Source organism: Choloepus didactylus, chromosome 4 (genome assembly GCF_015220235.1).
Source record: "Choloepus didactylus isolate mChoDid1 chromosome 4, mChoDid1.pri, whole genome shotgun sequence".
Lineage (NCBI taxonomy): Eukaryota > Metazoa > Chordata > Mammalia > Pilosa > Megalonychidae > Choloepus > Choloepus didactylus.
Window position 1 is genome coordinate 6,280,479 of NC_051310.1, and position 13,957 is coordinate 6,294,435.

The following is a 13,957-nucleotide window of genomic DNA, read 5'->3' on the forward strand; positions in this document are numbered from 1 at the left end:
AGAAAAGACCAACTCATAGCATAGAAGTATTCATAAAAATAGTAGAAGAAAATATCCTTGGAATGAAAAACTGTATCCACTGATCAAGTAGACATAATAGGATCCAGAAAAGTTGATAAAAACAGTGACTGGGTCATATCCTGATAAAGTCACCAATATTCAAGACTAAAGAAAGATCGCAAATATCCAAGGAGAAAAAAACTTCCAGTGTCCAGGGGAACATCGGGCTGTCCCGAGGCTTACCCACAGCAACGTTTAACACCGGGAAGTCACGGAGAAATGGCTCCAAAGTCCTGAGGGAAGGAAACTGGGGACCAGGAGTGTCACACCAAGTTAACTTGAAACAAGAGCTAACCAGGAACCTTCCCCTCCAAAACACAGACAAATGGTGGATAAAATACAACAGCCAAAATAATGCATAATAAATGCCCAACTGAGGTCAAGACACACAAAGGGAAGCCCACAGGTGGCAATGCAGAGAGGATTTCATTCCGAGCATCAGCCTTGCCGCCCACCTCCGAGGGACAAAGGGGAAGCTGCCCTGGCTGGAGGCTCGAGGGTCTGCGATCAAAATGACCAAGCAGGAGCAGCAGACGCGACCTTGGGCCCAAGAGAGGTGGGGACCTGGAGCTGAAAGTGAATGTGTTTCTGCCTTGGCAGTGGGTAGAATTAGGTCTCCTCTGAGAAATCAAAGTTCCAGGCCAAAGGTGTGGTGGGAAGTGACACCCTAAGCCAACCAGTTAGCAGAAAAACTGGTCTCAAGTGGTGAAAACTTCAGGGTGCTGGGCAGAATCAAATGTAAAACCACCCCTCTGCAGAGGGAACAAAACAAAACAAAAACACTTTAATCTTCACTGGTGATAATCTCACAATGAAAAGTTACAAAACAAAGAAAAGCACCATTATGAGAGTCAGTAGACTCGAGAAAGAAATTATATTAAAAATACAGTTGAAGTCAATAAAGACATTAAAAAGAACTAGAAATCACAAAGGCCAAATAGAACAGTGTGGAGAAAAATAGGCAGATGAGAAAAAGAAACAATGGCCATTCTCAGAAATGAAACACTTCACATAATGTATCACTCCAAAGTCTTTCCAACAGTGTATGAAGAATCCACTAGATGAGGCAGTTCTGCTAAGAGTTAGGGAGAGAAGCTACTTCAAAAGAGCTAGTGAAATACTCAATGCAGAAGACAATGGATCAGTTTCTACCAAGTTCTAGGAGGAGGGGAAAGTAAGCCAAGAATTTTATATCTAGCTAAGATGACCCTGTGTATTAAAGCAAGGGATGGATATTCTCAAATATGCAAAGACTTGGGGGTAATGTCCACAAGCCATTCTTGTAGAAACAATGGGAAAATCCATCCCTTTGAGAGATGAATTAAAATTTAAAGGAATACAGAAGCCTTGGCTTAAAAAAAAAAAAAAAGACTGGTGGTCAGCAAAGAATCCATTTAAATACAGAACTATGATTAAACACCTGTGAGAATTGTGCTTACAACACATAAAATGCAAATCTTATAATGGAGAAATTAAAGTGTATAACTAAAAAAAACGGGAGGTGGAGCAAAGTATAAGAGTGCTGATTTCCTTATCTTTCAGAAATAGGAGTATATTGAAACAGTTAAAAAATATCGTGAATCCAACCACTTAATGTTTTACACCATCATTTTTTCTTAGTTTTATAGGAATATTTTGAGAGTTAATGCCTCTAGTGGAAAAGCAAGAACAATTAATTATTTCAATCTCCCTTAGATTTTTCTTTATGTTAAGTACAAGTAAAATTGTATTTAACATTTTTAATAAAATGATTAGGTATAGCGTGATCTCATTTTGTAAAATATTTTTCCCTTTCTTTGCCTATCTACCTTTCTATTTGCATATATGCCTAGACAGGTGTGCAAAATGTCTAACATCTTGATGGTAATTTCTGAGTGCACAGAGAATTGGGTAATTTTCCCTCTTTTTAATTAACATTTTCCACATCCCTTGAATTTTTATTATTATTTTATGTGTCAGTTTTATAAATATGCTAATAAGGTGAAATAATTATTCTTTTGAAAAGAAAAAACAGAAAATGCAAATAGAACTGCTTTCTGTCCTCAAATTTGGTGCGGCCTCCAGATGAATAGATGTGGTGAATCACCCATTCAGTTAGCCCAGAAAATATTGTAAAAACGATGCCCCTTCCCTGAATTTGCTGACAGGGCTAAGAAGTCCTCCAAGACAAGACTTAATATTGAAAGAAGGGAACCATCTATTACTTTTCCTTAAAAAGCAAAAACAAGAAGCATCATGGATGACCCCATTCCCCAGTCACTGCTTAGTCTTAAACCTACATGATACGTGGGCAGGGTCTTCCTCGAATAGACTGGATGAGAAGGAGCATGAGAGGCAGCAACATCCACTGGTTCTGGGTCAACCATGTGTTCAAGGACTCTAGCCTGAAAGCAACATGAGTGTGGCTTCTCTGAAATTGTCACCATCCAAGCGGATGCCTGGGTGAGACATGATACCAAAAAAAGATTGCCCGTGCACTGGGCATCACCACGGACAAACCTCCCTCCAAGGCCCAGGAGGTGGCACTGCTCTTGGCATCCCTGCACCCCTTGGCAGCCTGGGAGGCACCTCTGACGGCAGACGAGACCTGAGGATGAGCCGACAGGTGACTCACTTTCCAAGTGAAGCCCATGCTCTCCGGCCAACCCCCGGTTCACACACCTGGGATTAGTGCTGACACGAAGGCCGTTATTTGGCCGGCCGTGCAGTCAACACTTACTTAATAATGCCAAGAAGTCAGCCGGATGTGAGTCATCGCAGATTGAGCAAACAGCTCTGGAAAGACCACACGTTTGCACAAACACTTAACCACCGCCACCATGGTCAAGCTGGGCTCACCTTGCAGAAGCTCCCTGGGGACGGAGAGGCTCCTGCAGGTTAGTGAAAAACCAGGGCCACACAGGGTCTAGTACCTCCACACGGTCTCTTGGCCACTTCCACGCTCTGAAGCACTGACTCATTCAAAGATGCTTCTAGATGCCCTTCCAAGGTTGAAGTTGACAGTAATAAAAAAAAAAAAAAAAAAAAAAAAAAGACATTAACCACGTGTATTTTAATGTTAACAGAAAAAGTTAGGGCATCCCAACAGCCCCTCTGGCTTCTCCTAAAGTTGTCAGTCCCCAGGAAACCATCCTACGGCCAGCTTGTACACACGGGTTAGTGAGCCAGTGACGTGCACCCCCGGGAACGTGCACACCGTGGGCTCGGCCGTGTAGGCACCTGCCTTGACTTGGGAAAAGGCCCTGGCTCAGGAAGGCCTCCAAGGCAGAAGAGGGCACTAAAAGAGAGGAGAGCCATGTATGACTCACAGCCAGCCTCTCTTCAAGTGCCATATGTGAATTCTGGTGAGAAATCCCTTGCCTTTCCTGCGAAGCTGACAGCCCCTCGAGGACGTCCTGTTAGGAATGGGCAGGCAGCGTTGGGTAGCGGGCCTAGTGGCCTAGATCCACCCCGAGTGCACGCTCCCTGGGGACACACATACCCTCCCCGGAGCAGGGGTGGATCCAGTTAGTCCTCCTGGGCAAGAGGGGTGCCAGAGTGAAGGTGTCACGGGCAGCTCCCCAGCTTCTAGGGTGCAGTGACGCTGAGTGGAGAACCACCGCCTTTCCCAAGGCTGACCTCACCCCTCGGATGCTCCTACCGAGAGACGGGATACGCTGGGGCTGGAGGGCCAGGTGACTCTCTCCTAAAAAAAGAACGTGGTTGGCAGAGGCGTCGAGCACACACCCTGCAGAGGAGCTGGCTCGCTTCGGGGCCCTCATCCAAAGTCAACATCACACCCAAGGAACATTCCAAGGAGGCCACGAGCGTGATGAGGAGGTTCCCGAGGACAACTCATCCCATTTCAAGTAAAGACACCCCCAAGACCAGGTCTTGCCCATGTCCACTGAGCAGCCACAGCCGCAAGTCCACCGCTGTGTCCCCAAAGTTGGCAGGATCTCCGCGCCGTCTCCCGGGTGGCCACAGGGGAAGAGAGTGCAGCCCTCTGGTCAACCAGTTACCCAACCCGCATGGCGCTAGCATTGACAGCTCTTCGGAAGGGAGCCTTGGGCCAAGGAAGCGTCTCTTCAAAGTCTTGGAAAGTGATGATGGAGACAGAACTCCGGCTGCTCCCCCCGCTGGCGGCCCACAGGACCGTTTCCCGTGGACGGTGCTCCAGCCGGCAGTCCAGGTGACCCCCAGCCTAGCCGGAGCGTGCTCTCTGTGGTCCCGCATCCATTCCTGGCTTCTCTTCACAGTGATCACAAAGGGTGACCCCTGACGTTGCCGCTGGGTCCGGGAAGTCCTTAGAGGTAGCATTTGGTACTGAAAAAAGTGTTGTCCGTGAATGATTCGTCATAAGTAAAGCGAATCCACCACGAACAACTTCTCTTCAAGTACCACGGAAAAGCAGACAAGATAGACAAGGAGTCCTCTTCTGCCCCTCCCAAGGGGGCCTGGCCGCCCAGCCGCGTTCCTGGGGAAGATTGGACACGGGTGAGTGAGACGGATGGCCTGTGCCCTGAGGAAGCACATCGTTCAGCAAGCCATCTACTCACCTCTCCTGCAGGGGCGCGGACACAGCCTCCCTCCCTGGAGCTGCCATTGCATTCAGGAATTTCCACAGGAGTTTAGAAACCAGAAGAGGTAGGCTGCTTAGTGGACTTCACAACCTGTGAGAGTGTGTGGATCCGAGGGTTTCTGAGGTGGGGGCTCGGGACTCCTCAGAAGAGCGCACTTAGTCATCAGTCAAGCACACCGAGGCATCAGCTGAGCCCCTGCAGGACTGATGGGGCCACAGAGCCCAGAAGTTCTGGAGAAAGCCCCCTCTCCACCACGGACATGTGCGGGAGACCTGCAGGGCACCACAGATCCCAGAGAGGCCACCCAGCTCTGCCTCCGAGGTGCCCTCAGGAAGATTTGAGGAAGGCTCCCCAGCTCTGCACTATCCTGGGAGAATCCCACACCCTTCCGACCCCACCGCTGCACCATCCATCTCACCACAACCAACCACCCAAGAACCCAACTCCAAGAAAGACACCAGCCTTCCTTCTCCCTAACAGCCTCAGCCAGTCAAGCCCTAATCCTATTTCCCAGATTAACCAGGGAAGCTTGTCATCTCTCAGAACCCAGATTCTCCTCCCCAGACGGCTCACCCTAAGAACCCTTCTCCCACCCTTCCATGCCCCCACCCACCACCACGAACAACAGCCCTTCCTCAGCATGTTCTGGAATCAAGGCCTGTCACCAGCAAAGCCCCTCGTGTCCTCACTACTTCCCCCACACCACGTGCCTGGAATGGATGGATGGATGGCTTCTGGGCTTCACATCCCCACTCCCAGGCCATGTGTCCACCCTTCTCCTCTTAAAATCCCCGCTCATGCACAGTGCATTGTCAGACCACACTGCCCACCATCAGACAACAGCCGCCCAGACACTCCTTGAAGATGACAGCTCCTCACAGGTCCCCCTTTTTCCTGCTTGGTGATGGCAGCACACACATCAGCACCCAACCCAGCTCGCCAGCCCTGGTCCGCTGATTGGTCCCATGAAGGCCGCCCCGTGCCTCCGCCCCACCCCGCTTGGCAACACTGATATGACACTTGCACCCAAAGCTCCCCGACCACTCGCTGCTCGCTCTGGAACCCGCTCTCCTTTAATCTCCCACCTTCCACACCCCGCCTCTACCACCTCCTTTCCCAGCTGGGCCCATGCAGTCCTTCAGCAGATCCACTGCTCTGCCTTCAGGACTCACCACACGGGCCACGTCTCCACCTCCCCAGCAACCCCCAAGCCAGCTCCACCAATACCCCTCTGCATTTGTGCCTCCCACAGGGACTCCCTGCCACTGCCCTGGTGGTCGGAGCAAGCACTCCAACTTAGATGGGTGACAGCCCTCCCCTGCCTGGACCCCTCCCCAGCCCCCGGCACACTCAATAGAACCCCAAGCCCAGCAACTCCCCAGAGCTCGGTGCAGCCCCCAGGCCTTTCCACTTTCCCTTGAAGATGTCACAGGGTTTCCGCACATGCCACACCCTCTTCTTGAGAAGCCCCCAGCCCACATCTCCACGGGGCCCACTGCCCCCCACTTTGTTCCTGCCCCCATCTCCAGGCATCCTCCCCAGAAAGGCCTTTCCAGGCCCCGTATCTAACACTCTAGCACCCTAACCTGCCTCATTCTAGCACCCTAACCTGCTTCCATTTCTCCATGAAGCTTCACAGTGGACAAAACTGTGTTTATTGTCTGTCTCTCTCACCACAACAGAAAGTCCACATGAGCAAGGACGAGCTTGTTCATTAGTTTAGAGGGAACAGCTAGGGCCTAGAATCATCTGGAACACAGCATGCACCCGATAACTATTTGTTGAACGAGTGAATCATTCCTTCTTGATCAATCACTGCCTGTGCCATGTGGTCACACTAACAGTAAGAGAATGTGATACCAAGAAGAGACTCTATCTGACATCTGTTATGAAGGGAACACATTCAGGGCAACCTCTCTTCCAATTCCAACAAGGCCCTAGTTGTTGTAGAAAAAGGGTACTGCCTCATGGCCCAAGCACATACCCCACGGGCTGGATCATGCAGGATCGTGAACCGAGCAAGAGGCACCAGAAACCAAACACAGACTTGGTTCAACTAACTCCTCCCTGAGACTGGCACTGTTTCCAGAAAGCCTCCCAAGCAAGATTTGACACTCAAAAAAGGAGTCTGTCCCAAAGCAGATACAGTAAGGAAAACCAATTGCTCAAACAATAGCACTCTCAAGAAAACACCAACTCTTCTCTGCACTGGCACAGTCTCCAGGAATTCATCTTAGGAAAGGATGAGATGCACAGAACTTGGAACAGGGGACGCACATCCTGTGTGAATGGGATTCTCACAGGTGAGCCTCTGACGCCACATACGATGGTTGGGGGCAACACCAACATGCCTCCAGGAGCTGGCAGCCCCCTCTGGCATCTATCTGACCTGTACCTTCAGTCCTGATCACGCGTGGAGCAAGCAACATGCACCACCAGATCAGCATCAGCCACCCCATGCTTACCTTGGGCAGGTTCTGAAGTCAAGACCTCTTTCCCAAATGCGGAATGTTGTCCAGGAAGCCCTCCAAAGCAGTATTTGATACTGAAAAACTGGATGTCCCTGTATGATTCGTCATAAATAAAGCGAACACAGCAGGGATAACCACTCTTCAAGTACCAAAGGCTAGTGCTGACGAGCCGCATCTTCACCAGCGTCAGACTTGTCTCCAGCTGGTCCTCCTGAGGACGAATTGGGTACGAGGGTTAGGAGGATTGGGAGCTGCCCATGCTAAACCCAGCTCATGCTCTCGGACCAAACATGCACCCCTGTACCCTGCAGAGGGGCCAGGGGCCAACAGCGCTCCCCAGGAAGTTTCTCGGGCAAGATCAATACTTAAAACCACCAACCTTCCCTCTCACACAACTCAGCAAACACAGAAAACACACACGGTGAGGAGAACTTCCCTTCAAGTTCTCTTCCAACAACACTACCGCCAAGAAAAGTACCACCTTTTCTCCCGAGCTGATGTGGCCTCCGGGGGTCCATCTTAAGATGTTTCTGGATAGGTAGGGACTGTGGATCAGTTGACATACATCGTTTATAAAATGTATGTTCTCTGATCAACCATCCACTCCCCTATCATGGAGTGATTCCCAGCAGTCTGTCCGCAGGTTGGAGTCCTGTCCAGGCCTGTCTCCCAGGTGGGCTTTTGTCCTGAAAAACAGGATCTTGGATGTGACCTGCAGGAGGCACGGCGAAGGCCCAGCAGTCACATTCAACACGGCTCGTCCCTGAGGCCCGAGGTCTCGAGGGGACAGGTTGGGCGACCACATGGCCTAATCCCAGAGGAGGCTCAGGCTCTGCTGGGGATGAGTCTTGCAAGTATTTGGGGGTGTTCACAACCCTGATGTCCACTCTCTGAAGTCAGAATTATGTCCAGGAAGGATGCAATACCGCATGACCACTTAAGATTATGTTTGCAATCAAGAAAGCATCAGAGAGTGGACCCCCCCGGGAAAGCGTCACTACATGGTCTCGGGTCCAGGAATTCCTGCTTAGGGCCGACTGGAAATGGAGGGTAATGGAAATAGGTGGCCTCCGTCATCAATAATGCATAAGCCGGCTGTGGACCCTGCACCTTACAAACATCACCAGGGCCCCTCCCTGATGTTGGTCTTGATGTGGGAAGCCCTTTGGGGCACGATTTGATTTTCAAGAAGAGAACTCCTGTCATACGTTATGAATTAAGTGAGCCCATCAAGGATAATCGTGCTTCAGAAACCAAAGCACGGCCTGCTGATTCTGGGAAGTTCTCTCATGACGGATGCCATGTGGGAACGTGGGAGAGCACGTCGTCTCCACATGCTCTAGATGACAGAAATCTTACGCACCTTTTAAAGTGTGAGAAAACCAACAACCACTCCCCTACCTCCCCACCCCACCCTGAGGGTCACAGCTGACCACAATATTACACTGCTGAGGTTTGTACCATCTCAGATGAGATGGGCCCAGAAGAAGGCCCAGTCACGTATGCCAAGAACAAACAATACTGAATGGGACGCTACTCGGACGCACCATGAAATAGGAGTGAGGGACGTGTGTGTTTTCCTTAAGGTCCACGTCTCCTCCAGGAAGTCTTCCCTGCCTGGAATGGACACCAAGGATCAAGGAAGCCTGGCCAAGATGCCCCCGGCCCACCAACTACCTGCCTCGGGAGATGCCTGGCACCAAGTTCTCTTCAGTGGAGTCGGAAATACTTCAAGGAGTTCCTCATGGCTATAATTTAATAACAAGAAGAGAAAGGTGAAGGCCTGTCAATGTCTTTCAAATAAAATCGTGTGGCCCTAAGCCCCCAAACAGCAAAAAACCCAAAAGCCAGCATGAGCTCAAGGACATCCCACTGAAGGTGTGCCCTCTGGGGTCAACACATTAGTTATCACAAATCATCAATAAAGTCATGCTCCACGGCGGGGTCAGTGCCAACATCCTCTCGCCGACATCGGCATGGTGCTTGAGAAACTTCCGAAGCCAAGTTGGATACTAAAACAATGGTTGTCCGATATTAATCATCATAAATATAGAGACCATACTACGGACAGCCATTCCTTAAGTACCAAAGACTCGCGCCATCTAGCAGATCATGGCGTCTTCTCCAAAGCGGTGAGCCTTCCAGAAAGTTCTTCTCAGGTGGGCCAGGCAGTGAGGGTTAGTGGGTCAACTCTGCACATGGAGAGTCAAGCACACACTTGGGGGTCCACCATGCTCTCAGACTCAGGAGGATGGGGTGCTGGCACCAAGGATCCAACCCAGGGTGGGTCCCATGTCCCAGAAGCAGATGTAACAGCCACGTCACCCATGAAACAAACCCGTCACCCGTGCAGGCAAACTTCAGCCCCGGCAAGCCCCCTAACCCCAGCCCGACGAACGGCAGGCCCTCTCATCCACCATCCAGGCACGAGGGCGACACGCGCGTCTCCTTACGGAAGAGGTCTTGGTGTCCGGGAGGTCCGCCGAGGCAGGATTTGATACTCAAAAAGAAATTGTCCTTGTATGATTCATCACAAATAAAGCGAACACACCAAGGATAATTTCTCCTCAAGTATGAAACAGCAGTGCGGACAAGAAACTCAGCATCTCCAGGTGCTTGATCAAGGTTGGATGGTGGTGACAGCAACACAGCAAACCCAGTCACCCGCATGCACACACAGACACACACGCAACGCGTGCACCAGCGACAACTAACTCTCTTTAAGCAACAGAGAGGCGAGCTGCCACAGAAGTCAGTCTGTCGAAGCGGGGGGGATCCAGGGAATGTCCCTCTTCAGCAGAGCAAATGTTGGTGGCCCCGTTTTCACAGGCATTTGGCCTCGTGCTCTGGAAGCCACCACGAGGTCGGCTTGGCCGCTGAGCACCTCACTCACCCCCATCATAAATACGGCACAGACTGTGGGTTCCAGAATCCACCCATTCACATACCTGGGGGCAGGGTTGACTCCATGGCTCAACACGGTTCCAAAAATCCAAAGGGAGATTTTGGCAGCACCACCATAAGCACCAACGGCAGTTCCGTAGCACGTTGGAGTCATCACGGCCATTTAAGACGTGCTGGGTGCCCGACGCTGTTCTAAGACACATGTAAGTGTGAGCTCTTTCGGCCCGTGGCAGCCCCACGAGGCTGGCGCCGTCATGGCTCCCAATTGACACACAAGACAACAGGCCCAGGACAGTGAAGAACTCGCCCAGCCGCGCGTGTGGTGAGTCTGTGTCAGAAGCGGGACCCGAACGCAGCAAATGGGACTCCAGGGTCTGCGTTCCTGATACTGAAAAAGTGGATGACCCTGTACGATTCGACACGAGTAAAACGAACAGGACAGGGATAACCACTCTTCAAGTACCAAAGGTCAGCACGGGAGGGAAAGCCACTGCCTTGGCAGGACTTGGTCTCTCTTCCAGGTGAGGGCCTGAGGGTGAATCAGACGCCCAGGGTTAGTGGCCAGATCCCACTCCTCAAGCATCATGCGCGTGCCCGAGCACCAGACGGCAACGTGGGTAATAGGACCGCTGCCCGCCGTTGACCGCGCTGACCAAGGGGCCGGTGACCCGTCTGCAGGGGAAGCGGGGACCTGTCCGCACACCCGGCACGTGCCTTCAGATCCCCCCACACCAATCCTGGCCAGGCTTTGTCCCCAAGGCCACCGCCTTTCCCAAAAGCGACAGTGTGTCCATGCAGCCGTCTCCGCAGAGTGGTGACCCGTGTACGATCCGCCACACACCACACGACCCACATGGCCATGCACGCACGCACCTCATCCCCGGCAGAAGTGTGGGTGGGGTCCGTCCCGACAAGGTTTGATGCTCACAGAGAGCTTGCCCTTGTATATTCACGTCAATAAACCGAATATACAAAGGGTAACCTCGCTTTAAGTACCAAACAGTAGCACCGGGCAGGTCCTCTCTGTCATTCACGAGGCTGACCTCGTTTCCAGGGTCCAACCTAGGGAGGGTGGACAGGGAGGATCGGCGGGCCAGATGGCCGACACCCCTGGCTCTGCTCACTGGCCAGGTGTCCACCCCACACAGCCCAGAGCAGTGCGGGCATCAAGGCTCCTTCCCTGACATGGGCACTTCCAGGTTTCTCGCCAAATCAGGATTCGTTCCTGAAAAAGAGATACACCCCACAGGTGCAGACAGAGCTCAGCGTCAACTTTCTGCAGATGGTGCTGGGGCTGAAATCACTGTCTCCTCCCCAGTGTAGGCACTGCCTGCAGGAAGTTCTCTGAATGATGAATTGGGCTCGGAGGGCAAATCTTTGTAGATAAAGCCAAGGCCCTGTGGTCACCATCTGTCTGTCTGTCCTGCTGGAGTGAATAGGTTAATGTCATTCCCTGGTGCTGCCCCCACCACCAACATCCCTGAAATGGGCTCGGTGTCCAGAAAGTCATGCAAGGAAAGAGGAGTCAAACTCCAGACACCACCGAGTGGTGGAGAAAAAAGAGCACGCCAGCTCCCTACCTTCAGCTTGCCCCTGAGGGTATCCCTAAGAAGGAGCAGAAACTGAAGGTTCCAGGTAAGCAGGTGATGTGACATCATGTGGCCCTCACCTGTCCTCAACTGGACATTCCCCTTCCTTGCACATGGCTTCAGATCCAGAAGCCCCACGGCATGCACAGGGGAAAAGCAGAGAGCCACAAGGAACATCCAGGGAGATGAAACAGCGCCCAGTTCTCCCAGCAGTCGTCCTGAGGGAGAACGGAAAGTGACAGTCAGAGGACCAGGGACAAACACGGAGACGGAGGCACGTACCCTCTGCTCTTCCAACATGCACGTACCTGGCAGAGGGCCCCGCCCAGAGCTGGCTTCCTGAGTAGAAAACTGTCCCTGGCAGGATGTGAATCACAAACCACAGACAGAAACAGCCCTTACAGATTCAGCTGAGGCATCGCAAAAGGGGTGGCATCCGCCCGAGGACCCAAGAGGAGCGTTCGTGAGAAAACCTCAGTCTCTTCTGCAGAGGTTGGCGTGAGCCCTGGGATGGAGAGGTGAGGGTGCGTGGGGCGGGCTCCAAACAGCATCAATAAAGTCTGGGATCTGCAGTCACCTGCCTCTCAGTGCTACCCTTGAGGGGGCTGGGAACCCTCTAGGTACAATGGGTCCTGGGAAAGGGCAGGCTCGTGTAAGTTCTATCCTTGAAAGTGCAAACCACCGTGGGACAAAGGCCTCCCTGCCTCCCCCCAGCTCATCATGGGCCCCCGGGAGGCCTCCAGGCAGTGGGGATGGAAGGAGCACCAGGGCCAGCCCCCCAGAGAGCCCCCGAACCAGGCCGGGAAGCTGGGCACGTACCCGAGAGGGGCCGGGGTCAGTTCCTCCCTCCTGACACGGAGCTGATCCAGAGCGCCTTCCCAGACAGAGTTTGATACGCAAATAAGAGTCTCCCCCTGTATATTCGCCATTTATAAAGTGAACATACAAAGGGTATCCTCTCTTCAAGTACCAAAGAGCAGCACGGGTGAGTGTCCCAGGGGGTCCTCTCCTGCAGGGCCTGAGGACCAAGGGGGAGCGGTGGGTGACAAGCATCGTTGGGTCAGCCTGGGGCTGCCCTGCACCTGCTACTCACTGAGCCAGCTCTGAAGTTGGCTTTACTTCCTGACATCTCTCCAAGACAGGACTGTTCCCAAAAGACAGGACAACCCCGTTTGATTGGAAATATAGTGACTGTAATATGGTTGACATCCCTTCAATGCCTGCAAAACCACTCGGGGAAAGAACCCGTAACCCCAGAAGTACTGTCCCAGGAAGTCCTTCTAATGGTATACCGCCCACAGGGGGTTAGAAGTCACAGTAACGTACATGACTGAAGAAAGAAAAAAGAAAAACCAACACATTGCATGAGCCATTCACAAATTTTGCAACAGGGTAAGAGAAATGTCCTTTCTCCTAAACTGGTTGTCATGTCCAGGAGGCCATCCAAGCCATAATTTGTTACACAAAAGCACTCATCAAAGTACAGTCTCTCTTTAATTAAACAGATAATGATATCAGCAATCCCAGGGCTTTTCCGTCATGATTGGCAACAGGAGAACATTGGGGCTTAGTGGTTCTAGTGGCAAGTCCCATAAAAACCCCAGGTGCTCTGGGACCACCCTCATTTTCTTCCTCTGGGTGGGCACCAACACCCATCCTTCCCCTCAAGTGGTCACGAAGGCCCAGGAGTCGTTCCAGCATGGGCTGGGTACGCTGGGTGAGCCATATTTAAATTAGGCACTAATGCTACTGACGACCATTTCTTCACTATCCGGGAGATTCAGTGACCATGAAGTATCTCCCAGAGACGAACATCACGTCTGGGAAGACACTGCTGAAGGAGCAGCTCACAGGCGCCTTGTCATTCTACTAAATGGCTCACCAAGGAAGTCACTGCTTTCTAAACAGAAGCAGCTCTGAAAGGAAAACCGCTCCTCCAGAAAGTCCTCTGAAGGACACACGGGATCTCAAGAAGGTCCAAGGACCAGGTAACAGGCAGCAAGAAAGTGGCCCAGGCCTTCTGGTTGACCATGCGTGTGCAAACCCTGGAGTATGGGTCCTGAAGTTGGCCTGGTTTGCAAGGTTTCCCAGGCAGGATTTGCTCCTCAGAGAGAGCGTCCCCTTATACGTTCATTAAAAACAAAACAAATACAAGAAGGATAACCTTTCTTCTAGTAGTAAACAATACCTCTGCAGGAAAACCACCCTCATGCCAACCAACTTGGCGCCGGATCTAGAGGGAGCCTAAGATAAGCAGACTGGATACTCAGGGTTAGTGTGTGCCCAGTGCTCATTACATGTGAAGGATGTGCCCATGGGTGAATCACATTTCCATTCCCCTGTGTTCCCTGAAGGACCGCCCTCCCCGACC